General features: G+C 42.3%; 1 long non-coding RNA gene across 1 annotated transcript in view; it reads right to left on the reverse strand.

Moving 5' to 3' along the window:
- LOC111763636 (uncharacterized) overlaps positions 1-25,860 on the reverse strand; it is a 44,662-nt gene extending 18,802 nt beyond the window's left edge. The window contains exons 1-3 of the long non-coding RNA XR_009184529.2: positions 25,696-25,860; positions 24,710-24,916; positions 18,977-19,109 (exon numbers count right to left, since the gene is read on the reverse strand). This is a non-coding gene — a long non-coding RNA (uncharacterized lncRNA). The remainder of the gene's footprint in view (positions 1-18,976; positions 19,110-24,709; positions 24,917-25,695) is intronic.
- Positions 25,861-26,490: the final 630 nt, after the last annotated feature.

The raw sequence follows: 26,490 nt of genomic DNA on the forward strand, positions 1-26,490 counted from the left end.
AGAACCTTATGTTGAGTGAAGCAACCCAGACATTGAAGGACAAATACTACATGACCTCAATGATATGAAATAAACAAGCTGCCCTAGATAGCAAGAGACTGAATGATAGGCTTACAGGAAATTGGAGGGTGGAGGAAGGATGTGAGCTGATGTCTGCAGGTGTGGAATTTAAGACGAGATGGTGGTAAGTATGAACACAAAGAAGAGATAAAAGGGGGGCAAGGGGTTGCCTTTGGTTGGGGCTTTGCGGGTTTGAGGGTGGCTGGGGAGGGACGGATGGGTAACATTGCCCAAAAGTGGGGGGAGGGAGGGGTAGCATACGAACACAGGAGAGGGTCAGGTGTTGGTGGAGAGTAAAATGCCGAGAAAATCATATCAAAATATAATAAAGAGGGTTACCTGTTTAGAATGCTCGGAGGGGAGGGTCTGATGCAGGACGGGCTCCTGGGGAATGTCTAAATGCTCATTCTGCCAGAGTGGGTGACACCATGGGGTAGAAACCCAAGTAGTGAGAGTGGGGGTGAACCCACATCCTGGGGAGGACTAATGCCATCAAATAGAGGGAACTGTATCCCTCGAGAGAAAGGGTGGCTCCCAGGGCATTGGGGCAGTTGAGCAAGTTAGGCCCTGAACACTATTCCATCTATATCTGGAAGTGGCTCCTCAGGAAACGGAGGTTGGCTGTCACTGTGGGCACCAAGGTGGAAGGGAAAATGGATGTTAAATGTGTGGAAACAAGGTAAATGGGGGTTAAGAGAGGAGTTTCTTGAGAGTACACAAGGATGGATATAAAACATGTAATATTACACCATAACATATAGGAGATAACAGACTGATAATGTAAACCATAATGTAAAACATAGGATAACTAAGAATGTAAAAAATTGTGTATCCTAAAGTATGCACCATAATGTAAGCACAGATGTCACCTTGTTAGAAAGCTAGTCTCTCAGACTCTATACATCACGTTAAGTAAATATGATGTGAATAGGGTGTAAGAGTAGCACTGTGGAAGGGAAAAGGTTTTGTGGTGGATGTATGGGAGTGCTGTACATTATATATATGCATTGCTGTGGTCTAGGGCTCCTGTGAAGAGAAGCTGAATAATTAAGGGGGAAAAAAAAAAAGAAAAAGATAGGATGTAGAATTTTTCCAAGTAAACACGTGTTCTTTATCTAACCTTTAAACCCATCGCTATATGCCATTCCCTAGTAAGGGACCCTGACATTATATTGGGCTTCAAATTTCGGGGAGTTCTGGATCACAGAGTGTTTCAACAATGGCAATGGAGGGATACTGGTATGGGATGCCATTGACAGGTGATATATGGCTGACAGGGAGCTGTACAGAACATATGTCCAGGGTGCATGGTAATGTTTGGATATACTCATAGTGGTAACAATTAAAAACCACAGCAGGGGGGGTACTGGGTTCCTGGCCAGTGGTGCTCTGTCGTGGTCCCTAGGGGAGCAGCAACAGTCTCCCAGGTGCAGCGGCGGGGACCGGGAGGGAGTGAGGGTTCAACAGTGAGCCCCTGATGCTAATGACTATGCTTGTGAGCTGATAAGCCTAAAATAAGAACAAGGCCTAGAGCAACATTGTGCCTGGGAATTTCCTCCTGTCAGCCTTCATGTTACTCAAATGTGGCCAGTCTCGAAGCCAAACTCAGCATGTAAATGCAATGCCTTCCCCCAGCGTGGGACATGACACCCGGGGATGAGCCTCCCTGGCACTGAGGGACCACTATCAACTACCAACTGATGATGCAACTGGAAAAGGACCTTATACGGAAGGTTCAATGCGGATCAGCAGAATATCCCTGTCTACATAAAATAACATGACTTTAAAATGCTGTTTGACCTAAAGTAAGGCGGAAATGGAAAGGAGAAATGAGTTTATATGGCTACGAGTTTCTAAAAAAGAGTATGGAGGCTGGCAGAAGGATTGCCCTTATGCACAACTGAGCAGAGTCAGAGAGACAGATAAAGCAGATACAACCCCCAGATATTGGTTCCTTTGAGGGCTAAAGAGACCCATGGGAGTTATGGTCATGGCCGATGGGGTTAACTACCAGGCCAGATGGCCCCTCTTTGGAAATGGTGTTTATGTGTGATGAATCTGGACTCAGATGGGATCTCCCTTCATAAGACTTTCATGCTAATGTGCTGGAGGTGCAGTTAATGTTGGGGTTTAAGATATATTTAGGGGATTTGAATCTCTGGACTGACAATGTGATAGCCAGGTCCTGAGCCTCAACAGAGTCCAGCACCTACAATCTGTTTTATTGGACTTACCACACTCAGCTAAGATGGAGTTGAAGAAGGACAATCACCACACCATGGAGCCTAGAGTGATTACAACTGAAAGTGGGAGGATTGCATCCAGCATCCATGTGGAATCTAAGCCTCTTCTTGACATAGAGGTGCAATGGACACAACCAATCCAATGTCCACATAGAAGAGGTGGCATTGGATTGGGAAAAGTGGACATGGTGGCTGATGGGTATGGGGAAAGGCAGGAAGAGATGAGAGGTGGAGGCGTCTTTGGGACATGGAGCTGCCCTGGATGGTGCTTCAGAGGCAATCACTGGACATTGTATATCCTCACAGGGCCCACTGGATGGAATGGGGGAGAGTATGGGCCATGATGTGGACCATTGACTATGAGGTGCAGAGGTGCCCAAAGATGTACTTACCAAATCCAATGGATGTGTCATGATGATGGGAGGGAGTGTTGCTGGGGGAGGGGGGGAGAGGTGGGGTGGGGGGGTGGGGTTGAATGGGACCTCACATATATATTTTTAATGTAATATTATTACAAAGTCAATAAAAAAAAATGAAAAAAAAATGTATTCATCTAATGCAATGAATGTGCCACACTGATGAAAAAGGTTTTTGATGCAGGAGGAGTGGGAGGGGGGTGTGGTTACTGGGGTAAATGGAAACCTCTTATATTTATTAATGTAACATTTTGTGTAATCTATGTTTCTTTAAAAAAGATAATAATGAAAACAAACAAACAACATTGTACAATGCATGAGACTATAAATCACAATGAATCCTATGGTGGAAGGTGGACTGTGGGTAACAGAACACATAGAAGAACATTCTCTCATGATCTATGACAAGTATATAATGCTAATACAGGTTGCAATTTACCAGATAGGTTGGAGGAAAATACACCAAATGTAAGATATAGGCTATAGTTACTAGCAATATTTTGATGATGCTCTTTCATAGTTTGTAATGATTCTTTTACAAAAATGCAAGGTGTTGGTAATGTATGGGAGCCCTCTATGATGGCATGCATATTTTTTGTAGTTCACAACTTATACTATACACTTTTTGTATATGGATGTTCATGTATGAATGATGAACTTCAATACAAAAAGTGAAAAAAAAAAAGAATAATACACCACAATCAAGTGGGTTTTATTCCAGGGATTAAAGGGCATTTTAACACAAGAAAATCAATTCCCTTTATATACCACAAAACAATTTGAGGAAGAAAATTCTTACGATCCTCCTGATTGCTGTAAAAAAGCATTTGACATAGAACAGCACCCTTTCTTGATTAAAAAAAAAATCTTCAAAACATAGGAATAGAAGAAATCTTTCTCAATATGGTAAAGTTCCAACATGAGAACCTCAAAACCAGCACTGTACTGAACAGTGAAATACTGAGACATTCCTTGCTGAGATCGGGAGCAAGACAAGAATGCTCCTTGTCACCACTGTTATTCAATATTGTGCTAGAACATCTAGCTAATTTGGAAGGGTAAGAGGGCATGAATAGACCAAAAAAAAAAAAATTTAAAAAGAAGAACAAGAGGATGATATGAACATGGCCAATGAGCTAGGCAGATAAAACTTAGCTCTCACTGTAACAACCGAGAGGGAGTCAAGGCTGCCTTGCTGACCTGCATTGGGGTACAGCAGACCAGGACAGTGTTTCACAAAGTAATCTCTCTGACCACAATGAAATGAAGCTGGAAATCAGTAGGGACCAGAGAACCAGATTAGGCACAAAGATATGGAAGTTAAACAATGTACTCTTAGACATACAGTGGATTAGGCAGGGAATCTCAAAAGAAATCAGTAACTACCTTGGAATGAATGAAAATGACAACACTACATATTAAAACCTATGGGATGCAGCAATAGCTGTGTTGAGAGGGAAATTCAGAGCCATAAATGCATATTTCAAAAAAGAAGAAAGGGCTAAAATTAAAGAGCTACCTGAACACCAGAAGGAATTAGGAAAAGAACAACAAACTAACTCCAAAGGAAATATAAAGAAGGAAATAACAAAGATTAGAACAGCTCTAAATAAAATCAAAATTTAAAAAGCAGTAGAAAAAAACAAATCAAAACAAAACAAAATCTGGTTCTTCAAGAAGACCAAGCCCTTAAATAGACCAAGAAAAATAAAAGGGAAGATGCAAATATGCAAAACAAGAAATAAGGAAGGGGATATCAACACTGATCCCACAGACAAAGAGTACCATAAGAAGAAAATTTGAAAAATTGTATGCCAAAAAGATGGATAATTTGAGGAAATGGACAAATTCTTAGAAACACACAAGCAGCTTACATTGATAAATAAAGAAATTGATGAACTCAATGGACAAATCACAAGCAATGAGATAGCATCAGTCAACAAACACTTACCAATTAAGAAGAGCCCAGAAATAGATGGCTTCATAGGTAGATTCTACCAAACATGCTGGAAAGAACACTAATTCTGCTTTGGAAAAAGAGAAGCAAAAGGAATATTGCCTAACTTATTCAGTGATGCCAACATCACCCGAATACCAAAGCCAAACAAAGATGCCACAAGAAAGGAAAACTACACACCAATCTCTGTAATGAACCTACATGCTAAATTCCTTTAAATACATGCTAATCATATTCAACAACACATCAAATGAATTAGACCCCATAACCACGTGAGCTTCATCCATGGAATGCAAGGATGGCTCAATGTAAGAAAATCAACCAATGTTTTACACCATGTAAACAGATCAAAAGGAAAAAAATCACATCATCATCTCTACAGATGCAGAAAAAGCATTTGACAAGATACAGAACCCTTTCCTCATAAAAACTCTATAAAGGATAGAAATAGAAAGAAACTATCTCAACATGATAAAGGGTGTATACGAAAAACCCACAACTATCCTAATATAAAGCGCTGAAATTCTAAAAGTTTTTCCTCTAAGATCAGGAACAAGACTAGGACCCCCACTATCACTGTTCCTATTTAACACTGTTTCACAAGTACCTGTTCAAAAAACATGATCCTATATAGAGAAGGCCCTGAGAAATTGACAACAAAGCCTCTAGAGCTTATAAATGAGTTCAGTAATGCCACAGGTTAGAAGATTAATGTGCAAAACTCAGTAACATTTCTGCACACCAAAATGAGCAATCTGAGGAGAAAATCAAGAAAAAGTACCATTTAAAATAGCAAGTAAAAGAATCAAACACCCAGGAATAAATTTAACTAAAGATGTAAATGACTTTTATGCAGAAAACTACACAACACCGTAAAGGAAATCAAAGTATGCTTAAATTAATGGGAGAATATTCCCTGTTCATGGATAGGAAGAGTAAACATCATTAAGATGTCTATTCTACCCACACTGATCTACAGAATTACCACAATCCCAATAAACATCACCACAGCATTTTTTTGCTGAACTGGAAAAACTACAAAAATTTATTTCAAAGTGCAAGAGGCCCTGAATAACCAGCAACGTATGGAAAAGAGAACTGAAATCCGAATTCTCACCCTACCTGGCTTTAAAATATACTACGAATCTACAGTGGCCAAAACCGCATGGTATTGGCACAAAGACGCACTGATCAATGTAACCAAATTGAGAGTTCTAATATATATCCTTTCATATACACTCATCTGATCTTCAACAAGGTCACCAAGCCCACTCAACTGGGAGAGAATAGCCTCTTCCACAAATGGTACTTGGAGAACTGGGTTTCCATATTCAAAAGAATGAGACTGGAACACCGTCTCACATATTATACAAAAATCAAGACAAGATCGATCAAAGATCCAAATATAAGAGCCACCATCATAAAGACCTTGGAAGATAATGTAGGGAAGCCTCTAAAGGAGCTTGTATTAGGAAATGGTTTTATGACCTTCACACCCAAAGTACAAGCAAGGAAGAAAAAAATAGATAAATGGGCCCTCTTCAAAATTAAAATTTTGTACTTCAAAGGAGTTTGTCAAGAAAGTGAAAAGGTAACCTACCTTTGGGAGAATAAAATTCAGAAACCACCTATCTGATAGGACCATAATATCCAGCATAGATCAAGAAATCCTACACTTTGAAAATGAAAAGGCAAAAAACCCACTCCAAAAATGGGCAAGTGCTTTGGATAGATACTTCTCCAAAAAAACAAATACAAATGACTGGAAAGCACATGAAAAGATGCTCAACATCACTAGTTATTAGGGAAATGAATATCAAAACTACCACAAAATATCATCTTATACCCATGAGACTTGCAACCATATAAAAAAACAGAAGACTACAAGTATTGGGGAGGATGTGGGGGAATAGGAACCCTCATCCACTACTGGTGGGAATGTAGAATGGTGCAGTCATTTGGATGATAGTTCAACAGTTTCTCAAAAAACTAACTAGAGGTCTGCCACATGATACAGCAAATCCACTGCTGAATACATACCCAGAAGAATTGAAAGCAAGGACACATCGGATACATAAACAGCAATGTTCATTGTGGCATTATTTACTATTGCCAAAAGTTGAAATCAACCCAAATGCCCATCAAGAGATAAATGGATAATAACAATGTGGAACATACATACATTGGAATATTGCTCAGCTGGAAGAAAGAATATAGCACTAACACAACGGATAATACAACATGGGTGAATCTTGAGGATCTTATGTTGAGTGAAGCAAGTCAGGGTTTGAAGGACAAATATTTCATGACTTTACTGATATAAATGAAGCAATTTGACCAGACTCACAGAGCAAGCATCTGGAGGTAGGTGTACAGGAAATAGAAATGGATAAGAAGATTGTCAGCCAAAACCTATATGGGTGAAATCTCTGATGAGGTGGAAATGTGTAGCTGTGCAGTGAAACGACATGGCAGGGGTGTAGTGATACTATTGGGTTTGGTGCAGATCTGATAGGGGGTAGAATGGGGAGGGAGAGGTAGACAGTCCTTGGAACTGGGGGATGGCTGAAGAAGGGAGGAGGTAAACAATGGGGACTGGCAGGGATGTGATTAAAAGTACAATGTTGGGAAAGCTCTTTTGTCAATTTTACAAGGAAGAGTTGCTAATTTAGTGTGTTGGATGGAAGGGTATTTGGGGCAAGGCATACCTGGGGCAGGCTTTTTGGGAGTGTTCAGGAGATCATTTTGCCATAGTGTGTTCTATCAATGGGTAAAGATCCACAGGATGTTGTTGGATTCCCATCGCGGGGAGGTCTGCTATGTTTTCAAACAGATGGGTGGGAGTCCCTTGAGAGTATGGGTGGTGCCTTATAGGGAAGGACAGACCAGTGTGTCAAGCCCTCAGTGTTATTGCAAGTAACTGAATCTTGTCCTTCAAGAAGTAAAGCCTGGTGTTCACCATGGGCCCCAAGGGGAGGGGGAGGGAAGAAGAGAAGAAACAGGCGGCATTTGGGGAGCAATGGAAGTGTTCTACATGATATTGCAATGAGGGATACAGGCCATGTTTAATTTCATCAAATATTTATAAAATGTATGGTCCAAAATGTAAACCATAATGTAAAGCATGGACCACCCTTAGTAGCTACATTTCAATATTGGTACATCAGGTGTAAAAAATATACCATCCACATATAAAAAAGTTATTAATATGGGAAGGGGGAAAGGGGGAAAGATGATGGTTATATGGGAGTACCCTCTTGTAGTAGTTTGATATAGTTGATGGATTCCAAAAAGAAATATTGGATTATGCTTGGAATCTGATCTGTACATGGGCATGATTGAATGATGTTTAGGGCATTGAGTCCCCACCACTTGGTGGGTGGGGGCTCACAGATAAAAGGCATGGTGAAGAACAGAGTTTGGGATTTCTGATGCTAGAGTTTGATGCTGAAGACCTGGAAAGTCAGTACCCAGAGGAAAGGGAAGCCAGCACCAGGAGGGAACCTTGAACCCAGAGAAAAGCAAGCCCCAGGAACATAGGAAACCCTGAAGCCAAAACCCTCGCAGACATTGTGAGACATCTTCCTCCAATAAGCTTTAGTGAGGGAAGTAATTTCTGCTTTATGGTCTGGTATCTGTAAGCGCCTACCCCAAATAAATACCCGCTATAATTCCCAGCAGATTTCCGGTATTTTGCATCAGCACCCCTTTCGCTAATACACCTGTATTCTGTATGTGACTTTACTGTTACCTAAAACTTCTTTGAAGACAAAATAAAAAAAGAAAGACACTGGAGGGATGGAAGAAAATAAGACCACTGTACATGCAGGACGATATATATTACAGTGATGAAAGGAAAAACATACAAAAGTTTTTAAAAAATAGTTTTCATTGTATTTTTAATATCCCAATTTTAAAATTTTAATTTCTCTAAATTATTATGTGTTTTATTTCTTATATTTAAACCTATCATTATTTCATTTTCCTGTTAATTATACTTGGTGATATCCTTGGCTTCATTTTTAAGGAAGTTTGGGTCACAGAAGGGTTTCAACTATGGTAGGGGAGGAGCATTGGTGTGGGGTGTCAGTGTGGGGGATATATGGGAGGAAGCTCACCTGGGCATACATATAAGGCATAAAATGTATTTTAGTGTTTGTGGGGCATTTTTACAGTGAGTGGAGATTCACACAATAACTAAAGAATATCACATTCCCATTGTGGGGAGCTCTGCCACTTTCTCTGATGGAACAGCAAGAATCCCCCAAGTACAGAGGCAATGACTAGTGAAGGAGGATGGTCCATTGAGGGGCCCTTGATATTGATGACTATGTTTGTGAGCCTTCACTCTTGAAATTGAAACTTAGCCTACTATTGTAGGGTGCCTAAGAGTTAGCTAGTGGGAACCACCCTGTGCTCAAAGGTGGCCTCTCTCTAAGCCAAACTCAGCATATAAATGCAATAACTTCCCTCCAGCATGCTTTATGACTCCCAGGGATGAGTAAACTCATGGAAATAAACTCTGGAGTATGGATTACTAAGAAATGGAATGAGGGTTGAGAATGGGAGCTGATGACTGATGTATGTAGCGATATAATAGGTTAATTGTAATAGAGTGGAAATGAACAGGGTTGAGAGTAACACGTGTAACACATTATAGTAATGCTCAGAGTGAACATTATTGCTTGAATGCTCAAATCAGAAAATAAGCACCTCAAATCAGTAAGTTAAACTTCATCTTAAGATAGTAGAGAAAATGAAATTAAGTCCAAAGCAAAGAAAAGAAAGGAAATAATAAACATCAGAAAGGAAATCAATGAAATACCAGAAAACCAATAAAAAGCAATATTATGTTGAAAAGATCAATAAAATAGACAAATCTTGAGATCAAATGAAGTAAAAGAGGACTAAATTACCAAAACCAGGAGAAAGGATGGGAACATCACTACTAAGACTATGGAAGCAAAACGATTATAAGCAAAAATTGTCCTAGTGGGTCACTAGGGGTAAGAGCGAGCAGTGCCACTCCCATTTTCACCCCTTGACTCCTGGACCCATGGATTCTGGTTGTGGGAGAAACAGCACCATAAAGTGGATGCTGATTTAAAGCATACACAGCCTCCTGGAGAACATTGTCCCAGCCGTGCAAGGTATTGCCAGCTAGTTGGCACTGATAATGAGTCTTTCACAGGCCATTCCACCATTCTATCAATCCAGCTGCTTCGGCTGCTGGGGAACATGGTAGACCAGGGAATTCCATAGGCATGTGCCCATTCCCACACATCATTTGCTGGAAAATTAATTCCTTGAGCAGAAGCAATACTGTGTGGAATGCCATGGCGGTAGATAAGACATTCGGTAAGTCCACAGATGCTAGTTTGGGAAGAGCCATTGCATGTAGGATGTGCAAACTCATATACAGAGTATGTGTCTATTCAAGTTAAAACAAATTGCTGCCCCTTCCATGGTGGAAGTAGTCCAATATAGTCAACCTGCCACCAGGTGTCAGGCTGGTCACCTCAAGGAATGTTGCCATATTGGGGGCTGAGTGTGGGTCTCTGTTGCTGGCAGATTGGACACTGAGCAGTGGATGTAGCCAAGTCAGCCTTGGTAAGAGGAAGTGCATGTTGCTGAGCCCATGCATAACCTCCATCCCTACCTCCATGGCCACTTTGTTTGTGAGCCCACTGGGCAATGACAGGAGTGGCTGGGGAAAGAAGCTGAGCATTAGCCACAGACTGGGTCATCTTTTCCACTTGATTATTAAAATCTTCCTCTTCTGAAGTTACTCTCTGGTGGGCATTCACATGGGACAAAAAATTTTCAGGTATTTTTCTGACTGATAAAGGTCAATTCACATAACTCTTCCCCAGACCTCCTTCTCACCAATTTTCCAATTGTGCTTCTTCAAAGTCCCTGACCATCCAGCCAAACCATTGGCAACAGATCATGAATCAGTGTACAAATGCACTTCTGGCCATTTCTCCTTCCAAGCACAATGAACAACCAGGTGCACTGCTCCAAGATCTGCCCACTGTGAGGATTTGCCTCACCTCTGTCCTTCAGCGATGTCCCAGAAAGGGGCTGCAATGCTGTAGCTGTCCACTTTTGGGTGATACCTGCATATTGTGCAGAACCATCTGTAAGCCAGGCCTGAGTTTTCTCTTCCTCAGTCAAATGATTGTAAGGGACTCCCCAAGAGGCCAAAGCTGTGGGCTGGGAAGGAGAAAATCACATGGCAGCGGTGGTGATCATGGGCATTTGGGCTACTTCCCCATGTAACTTTCTCATGCATTCACGACCCACTCAAGCCCTTCTCATATATACCACTTCCACTTTGTTATGGAGTGCTACTATGCCCTCCCGACTTAATAGTTTGGTGGGTCATGATAGGCAACTCAGGTCTCACGGTAACTTGATGGCCCATAGTTAAGCATTTGGTCTCTACTAAGGCCCAGCAGCAGGCTAAAAGCTGTTTCTCAAAAGGGGAGTCATTATCTGCAGAGGATGGCAAGGTTTCGCTCCAAAATCCTAAGCTCAGTGTTCTGATTCACCTATAGGGGTCTGTCAAAGACACCGGACAAAATGATGATGAAGGACAACTGTCATCTGAAACAGAGTATTTACAACTGCAAGCAAAATAGCCCTTTCCATCTGCCCCATAAGATCTAAACCGCCTCTGAATCTGAGACAGAGTGGGCATCAAAACACCAAAAAATGTACGGTTCAGGAAAGAACCAATTAAGGTGGTCAGCAACCATGGAAAAAGTAAACATTAATATTGTAACAATGGAAGAACATGTAACATTGATGCAAAGATAGTGCCTAGCAGAGGTTCTGAGAGGAGGGGCTGGGAATACTACATAGAAAATAGGGCCTTTTTAAGGCATTGGAATTAAGTGTAAACTGCAGTGTAAACTATTGACCTTGGTTAGTAGTAATGCTTTAATGTTTTATTTATCAATTGTAATAAATGTACCACACAGTTGTAAGATGCTACTCAGAGGGAAACTTGTGGGAGGGAGAGGGGTGGGTTATAAGCAAATCTCTTATACTTTTCATGAAGTTTTAAAAATATTATCCTTACAGAACACTTATCAAAAACAAAATGTTTATGAAAACATAAACAGATGAAAATAGCCTGTGGTAACAGTTTCCACTTATTACCAATAGACCTTCCACAACCTAAAAGAAATACATCCAACAGAAATTAGAGCAAACATTACAAGTACCAGCGGCATGCTAGTACCATATCCCTAACATTAGGAAAAAGACAAAGAAGAGCAGTCATTACCATTTCTATTCAACAGTGCAATACAGGTCTTTAGAAGTGCAATTAAAAAGTTAAAAAAAGAAATGTGCTTTAAAGCTTGGAAATCATGTGCACAATCATCATATAGCCAAAGAAACCCTCCGGAATCTCCCACTGAATTATGAGAATCAATGAGGGGGTAAGTCTGTCTGTTAAAACATCAATCAACCAAAATCCTTTGCATGCATAAAAAGTAATTTAATATGAGGATATTTCAGTGTACAGGATATTTCTGTGATTTAGCCTCTGGGTTCTGGCATATTTTGACCAAAACGTACTCAAATTCATTCAATGTTCTTCATATCGTGAATCAAAATTCAAAACACAATAATAAATATTTTTCTGTTTTCTAAAGTCTTCTACTATGTAGTACCCTAAATTTCCAGAGTCTCCCCTTATGAAAGATCAGGCAGAACAATTCTAATGCCCTAAAACTGTCCTGTGTTCCCCCACCCCCAGCACCTATGGTACCCACTGTTTCACTTTCTGAGGAGTATGACTCATAATTACTTGCAATAATATTGAATACTTGACATAATTGTCTCTTTTCTGTTATTAGACACTGCCTATGTCCTTGAGAGACTCTTGCCCCTCTATTTGAGAAGATAGCATGACTCCCCCGATTGGGATTTAATATTTTCTTGCTTATTGTGTGGGTCTCCACCCACTGAGATAACACATAATGACAAGATGAGCACTTACATATTCCAGAGAAACCTGCCCCAGGTACAACCTCTCCTGTATGCCACTCCCATCCAATACCTACACCAGTAATCTTCCCCTGCCATATTTGCTAAAAGAATATTCCCAACATTGTGTTTTAAGCACAGATCTGCAAATCCCCAGAGTTCATCTGTTCCTTCCCTCGACCCTCCTCCCAACCCATGGACAGTCCAAACCCCCACTCTACCCGACTCACAGACCAGCACTGCTGATCTCAATATCATCCCCACACCACTGTCATCCTCATCCCCTGTACAACTACACCCTTCCACCTTATCCTAGTTACTGCCCATATGGGCATAGGCTCACAACCCCTATTCCCTCTGTGTCCCCTGGAGACACTAGCTCCATGAGACTGCTCAAACTGCCTAATTCAAATCAGTGAGGTTATGCAATATTTGCCCTTCAGTGCCTGGCCTACTTCACTTAACATGAGGTCTTCAAGATTCATCCAGGTTATCCTGTGTGTTAATGCTGCATTGCTTCTTATACCTCAGTAATGATCCATGGTATGTATACACCATTGTTTGCTAATCCATCCTTCTATTCATGTGCACTTGGGTTGCTTCCATCTTTTGACAATAGCGAATAACGCTGCTATGAACATTGGTGTTCATAGATCCGTTTGTGTCCCTGCTTTTAATTCTTCCTGTTATATACCCAGAAGTGGGATTGCTGGAGCACATGGCAGTTCTGTAGTTAGCTTGCTGAGGAAATGCCAAACTGTCCTCCACAAGGGCTCCACCATTCTCCACTCACACCATCAGCTAATGATGGATCCCTTTCCTCCACATTAAAGCAGGTTTCAGAAAAATGCATTTCACTTCTATTTATATAGCAGGGAATCCTACATTTATAATACTTATTTTTAAAATGAGTCAATTGTATTAATACATATTAACAAATCATTCAATTAATCCAAAACATACAATCAGTGGTATTTGGTACAATCTCAGAGTTGTACATTCATCACTTCGATCATTATTAGAGAATTTCCATTATTTCAGTAGTAATAATATTAAACAAAAAAGACACCCTGTGCCAGCAACTACATAGCAACCATCTACCCACAATCTGCAGACACACAAACCACAGTCCCACAACAACCAGACACATGCAAGACATCCCCTTGCCTAATGGATATACATGGTAACAATCTCACAAATGCACGGAAGCCTGAAGAACCTCTGACACTAATTATATATTTGCCAGACCTTCCAATGTACACTCAGAGCCCCTTGTACAAAAAATATGAGTTTATATGGTTATGAGTCTCCAAAACAGAGTCAGGAGACCATCAGAGGGGTCACTCTTATGCATGCCTCAGCAGGGTCCCAGAGACAGCCAAAGTAGATACAACCCCAGGTTTTGGTTCTTCTGAGGGCTCCAGAGACATCAAGGTTCTATGGTCGTGGCAGATGGAGTTCAATGCCAGGTCTCTTGGCCCTACTTTGGAGTTGGTGTTCCTGAGTGGGATGGAGTTGAACTCAGATGTGATCTTTTTTCAGAAGCCAATCCTGTTTTTACCGGGCCGGTGGTTGACACTGGGGTTTGGAGTATGCTCAGGGGACCTGAATCTCTGGATTGTCCATGTGATACCCAGGCCCTTAGCCTCAACAGACCTGCAGCTCCTACCCTCTATTTTAATGAACTTACACCAGCCAGCAAACAGGGAGGTGAAGAAGGTCAACCACCACACCAGGGAGCCAAGAGGGCCTACAACTGCAAGCAGGAGAATTGCATCCATCATCCATGTGGAATCTAAGCCCCATCTCGGTATAGAGATGGAGTGGACATAACCATCCCAGGGTCCACAGGATGGAGGAATAGAGTATGCATTAGAGTGGACTTACTGGACTATTCTGGAACTGTTGTGATCAGTAATGGAGTAAAATGTAGCATTAATGTGGAGGAAGGGAAACGGACTTTGGCCCACTGGTTAGGGCATCCGTCTACCATATGGGAGGTCTGCGGTTCAAACCCCGGGCCTCCTTGATCCGTGTGGGGCTGGCCATGCGCAGTGCTGATGCACGCAAGGAGTGCCGTGCCACGCAAGGGTGTCCCCCGCGTGGGGGAGCCCCACACGCAAGGAGTGCACCCGTGAGGAAAGCCGTCCAGCGTGAAAAGAAAGAGCAGCCTGCCGAGGAATGGCGCCGCCCACACTTCCTGTGCAGCTGACGACAACAGAAGCGGACAAAGAAACAAGACGCAGCAAATAGACACCAAGAACAGACAACCAGGGGAGGGGGGGAAATTAAATAAATAAATAAATAAATCTAAAAAAAAAAATGTGGAGGAAGTGGCCGTGGTAGCTGCTGAGGGTAGGGAGAGGGAAGAAGAGATATTATGTGGGGGCAGTTTCACAACTTGGAGTTGTGCTGGGTGGGTGGGAGTGTGTAGGGACAGTTGCCGGACATTGTAGGTCCTGCCATGGCCCACTGGGTGGACTGGGTTACAGTGTAAACTACTATGTAAACCACTGTCCATGTGGTACAGGAGTGCTCCAAAATGTATTCACCAAGTGCAGTGAATGTGCCATGACGATGAAATAGGTTGTTGATGTGGGAGGAGGGGGTGAGGGAGTGGGCACTATATGGTGACCCCCTATTTTTTTAATGTAACTTTAAAAATATATTTACATAAATCCCACAATTCCCAGTAAAAATTAATCTTTAGTACAAAAACACAATCTCTAAACATCCATGGACAAACAAGTATTTAGTAGTAAACATATCCTCGTATCCCATAAAAAATACACCAAAACTCACAAAACCCCCAAATCAATCCTGTAGACTCTGACAACAACCAAATGCATTCAAGATAAACTCAGATATTACCAAGTACTTAAGGAACAGTCAATCCTCCAACCCCTGTGAACACTCACCTAGGTACGATGCAGCAGAACCTGAAGATGAAGAGCAACTTTTCCACGTTCTCCTAAATCTCACACACGACAGCCCCTCTTTCATCCAAATGGACACAATAACCTCACACCCCAAATGCAAACTCACACAAGCCTCCATCTTGAGAAACGATGAACAGAATGTGCCCACACACCCAGATAATATGTTCACCTTCACAAACCCAGCCCCCCACAAAATCCAGTCACTCCTCTCCAAATTTGGTCCACACCAAAAACAAATGCCCTGAACTCCCACCCAGTCAGTGTGAGCATGTATTTAATGCCTATGCTCTGAATAGACACACACCCAATTCACACCTCACAAAGAGACACATATATGATAAGTCACTTTACCCTCAAAATAAACAGAGCCACCCCAAAACACACATATGCAAAAGTTTCCAAAGTGGTCCACTGTGTTGCTAGGCAGAATATTTGCTGTTCCTTTCTGCAGTATCTTTGATGAGAAAATACTACAATCTCCTCCCTGTTGAACCCAGAGGTGGCCATTTGACTTGCTTTGTTCCATGAATACCCACAAATTACTAATGGCCAATCCTCCAATGCATGCATTAGAAGGGAAACCTAGCTTTGTAAATTAACACACCCTCCAGAGTTCACCTGAGCTCCCTACACTCTCCAAACATGTAGAATCTACCTACAAACTCCCTGAATTTTCACATAAATTGTCCACAGCCCTAGGACACCCACCCCACAAGTCTTCATGTATATATAGAAACCTCCAACACCACCCTACACATGTATTTACCATCTAAACTTCACTCTGACACACCCATGGTCCCCACCTTTTGAATTCACATACACTACTGCAGCTTATATACACAGAAACTCCCATCTCCATAAACACACCAACATTCACACAACCTGGAGAACACACACACACACTCAGAATGCGTGGAGGGGTGGGCTGGTGTAAGTGAGAACCTCTTATATTTTTAAATGTAATATTATTCATAATATATGTATCTTCAAGAAAATACATTAAAAAATAATGCCTATAAAGCAATGGCTCTGAGCCTAAAAAGGGATGCATTTTGTGGGCCACAGATCTCTCTGCATCTGCACAGAAGGCCTCCACTCTCTGGTAGATGGGAATGTAGGTGGGAGACAGCCTAGATGGCAGCACCTGCAGAGATTGTCAGGACAGGGAGCCACTTTCTGCAGGCTTTGTCCTTTCCCAGGAGGCTCAAAATCCATTGCCTGATGAAAGCATGTAAGAAACGTCTGGATAACTCAGTTCAACTGAGAAAATGGCAGGCTTTCTAGAGCCACAGTCTACCTGGCCAGCTGAGACAGTTTTGGGGTCTATGTCACAATTTGACTACTCCCTCTGCCCATAACCATTTATGTATCTTTTTATAGAGATTCTTTACTAACCATCTTCTTCAATAACCTCTGAATCCCAGATTGCATTTTAGAGATTCAAACAGATACATCCCATTTCTTCACTCAACAATTATTTGTGGAGCATCAATGTCATGGTAAAGATGCCTCATGCAGGTCTTGCATAATAGTGCAGGAAACCAGATATAAACAAATATCTCTAGCCTGGACTCACATGCAAACTGATTTTCTGAAATGTACATTCAGCGATGAGATTTAGTGCTATAATCCTAGTGGACTCTGCAGATAGAAACTGGGGAATGAAAATAAGGTTGAGTGTTAACAAAAAACCTGTGATTGAAAATGTAAGAGAAGAATGGAATGCTCAAGGAGAGAGTCAATTTCCTCACATAAAAATAGTTACCCTACACTGGAAATCCTCTTCCTGGGGTATCTGCACCTGGGCACTGAGGTTCAAGATATTTTCCAGGTATACTACTTATCCGTTGCCACAATAGTGCAGATAAACTACTGCAAAGCTCAAGTGATTACAGCCATAGGTGTAGATTTCCCTCAGGTGTCTGAGGGTGGGGGTTTGCAGCTTGGCTCTTCTGGAAGTTCTCCTCTGATCTAGGCTCCTTCACATCTCAGGGTTGACTAAAGAAAAGCAGTCTGGTCCACATCTCACCCTCATGAGGGGAGCATGAGCACATGCACCTGTCACTGGCTGACGTGCAAGGGGAAGGCCCAGAACCAGGTCCCAGAGGCAGAGCAGGATGCACTGCAGTGTGACAAGGGGAAGGGCAAGGAGGCCTGGAGGGAAGCACTCTGTCATTTGCCTTCTGCCATAGGTAGCTGTGACTTCTAACTCACCAAGTTTGGAAGAGACTGTTACTGCATGTTACTGCACTCTGACCCTGGGAGGCAGCTAAAAACATATTCTTGGGTCATCTAATCCTTATTCAGCGAACACTTCTTTGTGGCGTCCTTTGTGCAAACACTGTGAAGGTTGCTGTGCAGAATTCAGAGCTGAATGGGTCAGGTCCCAGTGCTAGAGGACTGAAATCACATAGAGGGTTTTGTAATTAATTTTGTTTGGAATCAGAGTGGACTGCATAAGGGCACTGGGCAGTTGTGTTCTACCTAGTAAAAGTAAGAAGGAACTTTTTTATGAGAACTCACAATATGCCAATAACAGCTCCTATAAATCGAATGTACTAACTATAATTTTTACAGCTCTACAGAGCTAGCAGTGTTATCCTCATTTCACAAATAATTGAGACCTGGCTCAGAGGGGGAAGACTATTGAAACAGTCATAAAGGGCATGGAATCAACATGGGGGAACCAAATTTGAGCCAGGCTTTCTGGAAGCAGAGGCTCTGCTCTAGCCCTGACCCCAGGCTCCTTCTTGATCATGTTCCCTGAAGCTGGGGAATGGTAGAATGCAGAGAAGGCACCCACTACATGAAGGTCAGCTCAGGTTCCTCCCTGAGATGGAGCTACCTCCAACAATGCTGGCCGTCCAATGTCAGGACCTCTCCATCAAGGCCTTTTCCAGGTGACCCCTCTCAACAGGGGCAGCAGTTTCCTCACCTGGAGGATACTCTGACCTCCCACTGCTGCTTCCCCTGCTGCCATGGCTAGTTCATGTTAGGCTGCCTCCAGCCACATCTGTCCCAATGTTTCAGCAGGCTTCTGAACTTTATGGTTTCTAGATGCCCAATGATGAGATACTGGGTTTGCTTTAATACCCATTTCTCATCTGGGGCCATCATATTAAGATATATTTGCTGATGGAAGGATGGGTAAGCAGGGAACTTGGCCTGCAGCCAGAACCTAGACTGGTAAGCTCTGGGCTGATGATACCACAGGGTTTCCTGCTTGAGGAAGCAGCAGCCAGAAGGTGAGTCTGGGAAAAGGGGAGGTGTGGGTGTTAGGGTTAGGGTTGGGGTTGGGGGTCTTCTCATCCCTCACATGCTCTCTCCACCTGCTACTGCAGAGCCAAACCTTGTTCTGACCTCACCCCTGATGCCTGGCCTCTGTCAGGCCTTGTCTGGGCTCCATCCAGCATGCTCTGCTTTCCACATCTGCAGGTCCTCGGCCTCCTTCCTTGGCTCTTGGAACACACCCTCCACCTTCAGTCCCACGTTCCTGCAGCAGAAATCAGAAAGAATTTCTTTTAGGAGCAGTTTCCCAGTGGTGGCAAAATAACCTTCAGAGTCTCCTCAGACCTTACTAGTGCATTACGGCAGGGCCCGTGTGACCCCATGCCCTGGTGTAGAATTTGAAGGGAACAGGGCCTGTCACCAGCCTTTGGAGAGTAGAAGAGTCTGGGGCATCAGGGAGCCTGGCCATAAGGGCCACTCAGTGAAGACCTGAGATGGGAAGAGGAGGGAAGACATGTCCTGCCCCCAGGTTGAGGGCTATCGCCTCCGGGCCTCAATCTTCACATACGACATGGGGGCAGCAATGCCAGGCTGGGGTCTGCAGCCCTCAGACCACGCTCCATCCTCCCAGGTCAAGGCACACCGTCTGTCTCTCCCCACATTGTGTCTTTGTGGTTTTCATGTGAGGGTTTTAGATACCCCCACTCTTACAACTCAAAAATTTAGACGTACTTCCAATACATACAATCATCCCACTGTGGTAGATTGAATTAGGCACTGCAAGTTAGACCTGTGTTTAACCTTAATCCACTTTCCTGTGGCTGTCAACCCAGTGTTAACAGGATTTCCTCTGGTTTTCATTTTCAGGTCATGCGTGGCCCATCTAAAATTGTGGGTGGGTCCTGCTCCACATGGCTGTCAGCCTTAGGAAGAGAAGCAAAAAGTCACAGAAGCTAGGAAGAAAAGGATATCACCAACTGACCAGAGGCTGAGAAACAATCCAAGGAACTGCAAGGATTCCCAGAAGATGCACCAGAATGTTACAGGCTTTCAGAGGAAGCAAGCTTTCCCCACACTTTGACCTGGACTCCAGTCTCAAATGAGACACCAACAAATGCTGTTTAAGCAAAACCATGGTGTGGGATTTGTGAGATCAGCTCAAGCACACGAAGATGTTCACTTCCACGTATAAACACGCAACCCCACCATTCAATGAGCTATATATACACATACCAAGTGCCCACAAGACATACTAACTCTCTACTGAAAGCTTCAATAACATACTACTGGGAAATACACATCCAAATCACTGTGACCCAGAGTACACATGCATTAAACATAAAATGTACCACATGCCTCAATTTTATCCACAATTCCCCTATCCATACAAATATGAAAAAATACCACCCTGTATCACCAAATACACATACAGCTCTGGCATTTACTCAGTCCCTACACTTGCTAATGATCATCAACATATCTCCAGCATCTTCCAGAATAGGCACATGAAACCCAACAATCCTTCCATCTGAACATATACATCTGCCAGCTTCATACACTATTATACAGTTTCCCTTCAACACCAAAATATCTATGCACAACTCCTGAAAGTCACTCAAACATACATCACTACTCAACGTACCCTGAGTACATTTCAATGATCCCACACATCCAACCAATATACAGAATATTAGTCCTACCAACTAATATACTGACATGTTCCCTAGCATTGCCCATATGCATATGCAGAGGAAATTCCAAACTTAAACACACAAAATTCCCAAAGAATCATGGGGAAAGCACACACAGCATATAATGTTTCCATAGCCTCAAACTGCAAATACATAACACCAATTCCTTGATATACATGCACTGCATCTCACAGGATCCAAGAACCCAAAGCCTCAGGCTCACTGAAAAAATAGTCAGGTCCTCCACTTAACCCCAAATATCCACACAGACACCACTGATTCACAGATTTCAAGGTATCTGTCACATTCCAACCAACCTATGAAATGCAAATACGAGTGTCAAACTTTCAATTCATGTGAACACACTTCCAAAAGACATGCACAATAGAGCTCACACTCCCTGAATTTCTACAGTCCAAAAGAGGCCCAGCAATACATGTATAGAATATCACATTTTCAGATACACAATCAACCTCTTCTCTGCATACCCACAATCAGGTACAAAACATCCTTCTATCCTCAAATACACTAACTGACCTGCTAACAACCCCACAAAACACACTTCCACCTGGAGGAACTCAGTTCCTGGATACAATCATAAAAGTAGTTAAAACCCCAGTTATGAATGTAGTGGTATATAGCCAGGTTTAACACTGTGAACCAACTCTCTCTAAAATAATTCTGTGTGTGTATATATATAAATACAGAGAATACATTTCAATCACTTAATAGCATATGGCACGTGCAGCACAAATTTTACAATTAGTTAGAAAACACACATTATCTTTTGTAAATTGCATTTAGTCAATTGACTCTCACATACTTTTGTCCATTTTTGCCCAAATCTTGTATATATTATATATAACCTGTGCTTGAAAATCCATCACAATTGACACCAGACCTTGAAAAACTGTTTATTATTCCATGAAGCAAAGACTCTTACATTCATGATAAAATAATGGTTTCCTCAGGAACACTGGTTAATATTTCTACCTTAAAAATAATATAGTGAAATATCCAAGATATGCTGGATTTGCACTTAATGTTTAGTGTTCCCTCTTTCCTCAATAGAAGGTATTTTATATACTGAAATATTTTCCCTCATTTTTTGTATTATCACAATGTAACAGATACAGGTCACATTAACAATTTAAAGTTAATTTAACTCTATACCATCTAGTTGAACAAATGCAGCCAGTCTGGTCTGCAGTGCTCCTCCCTCCCATGGTACAGATGCTCCCCCCACAGTGGAAGGGACAAGTGAGGGCAGAGCCACAGCCTTAGGGAGCAGCTCCTGATTCACAGGAGCACACACAGTCCTGAGCCCAGAGACACCACTAGGAAGCCATGAGTTGGCGCACTCTTCACTTTTATTTTTTATACAACTGACATAGAAAAGCAGGTGGAAGTGGTGGGACTAGGGTGATGGGACAACCCCTCCCCACCAGACCCTGGGGTTCACTGTTATGGACTCGCCCTCCTCCCTGTGCACATGTGTTTCCCTTCTGGAAATGGTTCCCAACTGACATCAGAGGCGGTTGGAGGACCAGAGAACACGTGACAGAGCCCCACCCCCACAGCCATGTCCCCAAGCACCAAGCTGCCAGGTCCTGCAGGGACCAGGTCCTGGGAGGGGCATGGAGGAGAGGCAGGAGGTGGAGCCTCAAGGCTCTGTGAGGGTTGTTCAGGCCATGCATCCTCTCCAGGAACCTGAGCAGCCATCCCTGGCTCTGGGAGAAAGCATGTGGGAAAGGACCACTCACGATTTTTAGACTCACAGATGTGGAGGACAGTCCCGTGCACTGAGATACGATCCTCCGTGAAGTGTTGTAGAAGAGGTCTAGCCTAGGGCCATGTCCTCAGATTGGAAGGATTGCTTATGCAAGCCTTGGCTGCATTTGTTTTCTTCTGGCTCATGCCCTTTCAAAGAATATGCCCTTTTTCCTATTCAGAGGCAGAGTTCCTTATAGAACAATCCTGGCAAAGTATTTGGGATCTGGAAACTCCTTCAAAGCTATGCTTTCTCTGAACTCCATTGCTGGTTGTAATCTAGGACTTTTCCCATATTAGAATATTTTTTAGTGAGTTTATTTAATATGTACAGTAAATGTGGACTCAGTAAGATTTTGTCTGAAGGTTATTTTTTTTATAGCTTTCATAGGACATTTGGTAATCTGAGTCCAGAAACTAGTTCATGGCTTTCTTGAGTCCTTAAACTTGAGGCAAAATTCTTAGGAGGCTTCTTAGCAATGAATTGGAATAAAAATCCAGACTTTGTAATACTTCCTGTGACTGTTTTTTGATTCAGTAGAAATGTAAAAATCACGGGTTTTGGGGAGCACAGATACAAATTCAGTTGTCTTTACTGTAGGTTCAGTGGTTTCTTCTTTATGGGGTAACCATTAAAAACATAATGGGTTACACTTCTTATGTAGCATTGCCAGATGAAATAGAGGACACCTAGTTAAACTTAAATCTCATAAAAACAATGTGTATTAGCATATATGTCATATACAATTTGAGACATGCTTATGCTAGAATATAATTCATTGTTTACTGAATTTCAAAATTTACTGGGGTTTATTTATTTAATTTGCTAAAACTGGGAACATTATTCTTAGGGATATTTTAAAGCTTTTATTAATTGAAGAACTTCTCCTTGTAGCATATGCTAAGGAAAGAAGAGCTGAAAACAAGCTACCAGCTGAAAGACAGTAATTGCAGTAAAACTGACACTAGATAACAAATATATACTCTTGTATAAACTGTTTAAAATCAGAAATAAACATAAAATGTTTATAACAAATTTACATCGTGTTTGCTTTTAGTTGCATGACATTTTCCTGGAAAGATGCAAAAGGAGCAAAAACATTAGTGTCCACTGCTGATGTGGACTGGGATGCCAGGGGAAGTGGGTGGGTGGAAGACTTCTCACTACATTTTCCATTGTGCAAAATTTGACTTTCACACCATGCAATGTTTACCTGTTAAAAGCAATCAAAATCATTGAAATGTAAATTTTAAACATGTAACAACCAATTAATGAGAAAAAAGAATCGATTTTTCCTGTAAGCATACAAGACTGGAGTTCTTTGATGTGGAGGGGCTTTTCAGTACAAACCAATGTTTATTTATAAATAATTTAAGTATAGAACCTAGGAAGAAGTCTTTGTGCTATGAATTAGGAAGAATCAATAAATTGCTCTAACAAAGTCCCTAATAATTTTGCTGTCTCAGTATACTTTGAAGGGACCACCTGCAATTTCCCCTGTCAGAGTCCTGGATGAAGTTCTACCCTCCCCCACTTCAAGCCCACCTGTCCTCTGCCCCTCCCCCCTGTAGAATGTCTGAGTGCTCCATTCTAGTCCAGTTGAGATTCAAACTTCTCCACCCTTTCTGTGGATTCCTGAGAATCTGTTGGCAGTGGTTCACTCTCAGGGCATAGTATTGAATCTTTGCTAGAGGTTGTCAGATAGCGGTGGTCAGTGTCCAAGTGTACCAAGGTGACTTCAAAAGGTAAGCACTTAGGATAAGGTGGTGTGTTATCAGGGTCCCTGATATCCTTTAAATCCCTAGAAATTCAAATTTGATCCATCTTCATAGAACAAGATTTGAGATGAATCTCGAGGAAGGAGAAATCAGTGGACTCCACCAAGAACCTCTCACCTGGAAATTGGTGGGGTAGGTTGGAAAGCCAAGACTTAGAGTTGAGGAAGGGGTCTCCTTAGATATGTGAGAGGGCTACAATAGGTATGAGAAAGCTTGGTTGCAGGAAGAGTTTCTCTCTAGAAAAAAGCCACATAACAAGTGTATTAAATGGTAGCTGGTTTATGTTGTGTGGTAGTGTAGAGAGGCTTGTCTCCACCCTTTGTCATTACTTCAGGCACCGGGGAACTTATGATTTTACTGGAAGAATATGACCTGGAGTAAATGAGATCGTATGGGGACAGTTAGACTCAATGGTCTAACGTAAAAAATCTTTTCGGTAGTTTATCATGGCGAAGTCAGCAGAGAAATATCCTGTCTGTGAGGCAGCCTGGAAGTTACTCTAATGGTCCCAGCCCAGAGCCTCTAAGCTCCTACCAGCCCAGAGGCCTTGTGCTTTCACTCCTTGATTCAATGTTTCCAGGGTACTTGTGGTAAAACTTCAGCTAGTTTTAGAGATTGGGTTTACCTGGATTTTATGACTCTTTCTTAAACTGTGTAAACTCAGATGCTCAACCAATTCATCTTCTCTAATTCCTCATGGTGAACCCTCAGCTCTTCATTTTAAAGTTGAGGTGAAGATGTTGCTCAGAGCCCATGAATACTTCATGGTCATGGAATGGATAGTGACTGCTATTTGTTTTCAGTAAAACACTCAATGAAGGGTGGTTTCTTTCTGAAGAGGGGAAGGAGAAGAGACACAATTAGGTATATATTACTCTATCACTAATAGTACTAGTAGTAATAGTAGTATGGGTAACAGTCTGAAGAGAAGATGCAGAACATAATCTTAAGAATTTACCACCTTCATGATGCCTTTGTGATGCCTAGAACTTACCCAAAAGAACATCCCTTATCTGCTCGTGAGCATGCTGAGGGGTATTTTTTCCAAAGAATTCCTTGACACCAGTTCTTTGCTCAAGAGGCTGACTGAATGCCTTCACCAAATATTGAGTCTGGCTGAATTTCTGGTAGCGATTTCCTCAAAGAGGGGCTGTCCTGATAGCATGTGCTTCTTTCTCCTTAGCACTCAAAGGTCTGGGAGGCTTACTGAATGGGAGCAAGTTCGCTTATGGGAAAACCCTGATCTGGAGTTCTAGAACCTAAAATCACTAGAGGGACAGGTGCTATTTTGAAATTCCTCCACCTAGGTGCCTGCTCACTTTTTGAAATTCAAAGCTCTGATTCTCTTGACGTATGCATGGCCATTCCAACAGAATGGCATGCCTGTTCCAGCACCACAAAGGAGAAACACGTCTCTCAGTGAGAAGGTGATTTATTGCAAATGCACAAGCAAGAAACTGGGAGAATCTTCCCAAAACCAGTTCAAACTGGGAATGGGAACTTGAATTTGTGTAGGGAAAAAACCAGGGGGAGAGATGAAAAGAAAAGCAAGTCCAAAACAAGAAACAAGTGATGACTTTAGACCTTCCAGGGGTCTTGTGAGGAGGGTACCTGCAATTTTCCAGTCCTGTGTCATCTCAAGCACGTTAAACTCATAACTGTTGTTCCAGTGTCAGTGATTTATCAGTGACAGTTTAGATTCAGATATTGATGCTTTTGATGCTATTCTCTGGTTTTGCCTTCAGTTGATATTTTAAACTGGGAAGGTCTGGTTGATATCCTTTTGGGAGCTAAGAAAAAAGAGTAACTATTAAGATTGGATTAAGATAAAACTATCTTAGTTATGTCTGGGTAGATCCAGAGCTGTGTAGGTGAAGAAATTTTTAATAAGCACTTTTTCCAGCTCTCAATTTCCCAATGAGTAAAGGACAGCTCCTGATAGCCTGAAGAGTGTTGCCTTTGTGGCCTCTAAATTCACCCATTTCCCTGTCTCTACAGCATCTCCACTGCTGGGACCAGACAAGACCATGAACTCTTGAGTCTCCCTGTATCCTGGCACTGCCCTGCCAATCCCTTCACCCATTCCTGGCCCACCACACCCACCTCCCTTGGGGCAGCACCTACCCCCATGTTTCCTTCCTGGCAGCTCTCTGCTGCTGCCTGCATTGCCCAGGCCACAGTTGGTGACAGGAAAGGGGGACCTTGTCCCCACTGGGACTGGAGGTGAGAAGATCATTAGTCAAATCAGAAAACTAGGGGGACCAGCAGAGCCCCCTCCTACTCAGCCCTTTATCCTTCCTCAGATGCCCCACATTTCAAGTGACCCAAGGATCCTCTGTGGGGGTGCTCAGCTTGCCCCTCCTGGGATCTTGAGGGTCTCTGCTCTGGCACCCTTGATCCCAGCCT

The sequence above is a fragment of the Dasypus novemcinctus genome (assembly GCF_030445035.2).
Source record: "Dasypus novemcinctus isolate mDasNov1 chromosome 8 unlocalized genomic scaffold, mDasNov1.1.hap2 SUPER_8_unloc_2, whole genome shotgun sequence".
NCBI lineage: Eukaryota > Metazoa > Chordata > Mammalia > Cingulata > Dasypodidae > Dasypus > Dasypus novemcinctus.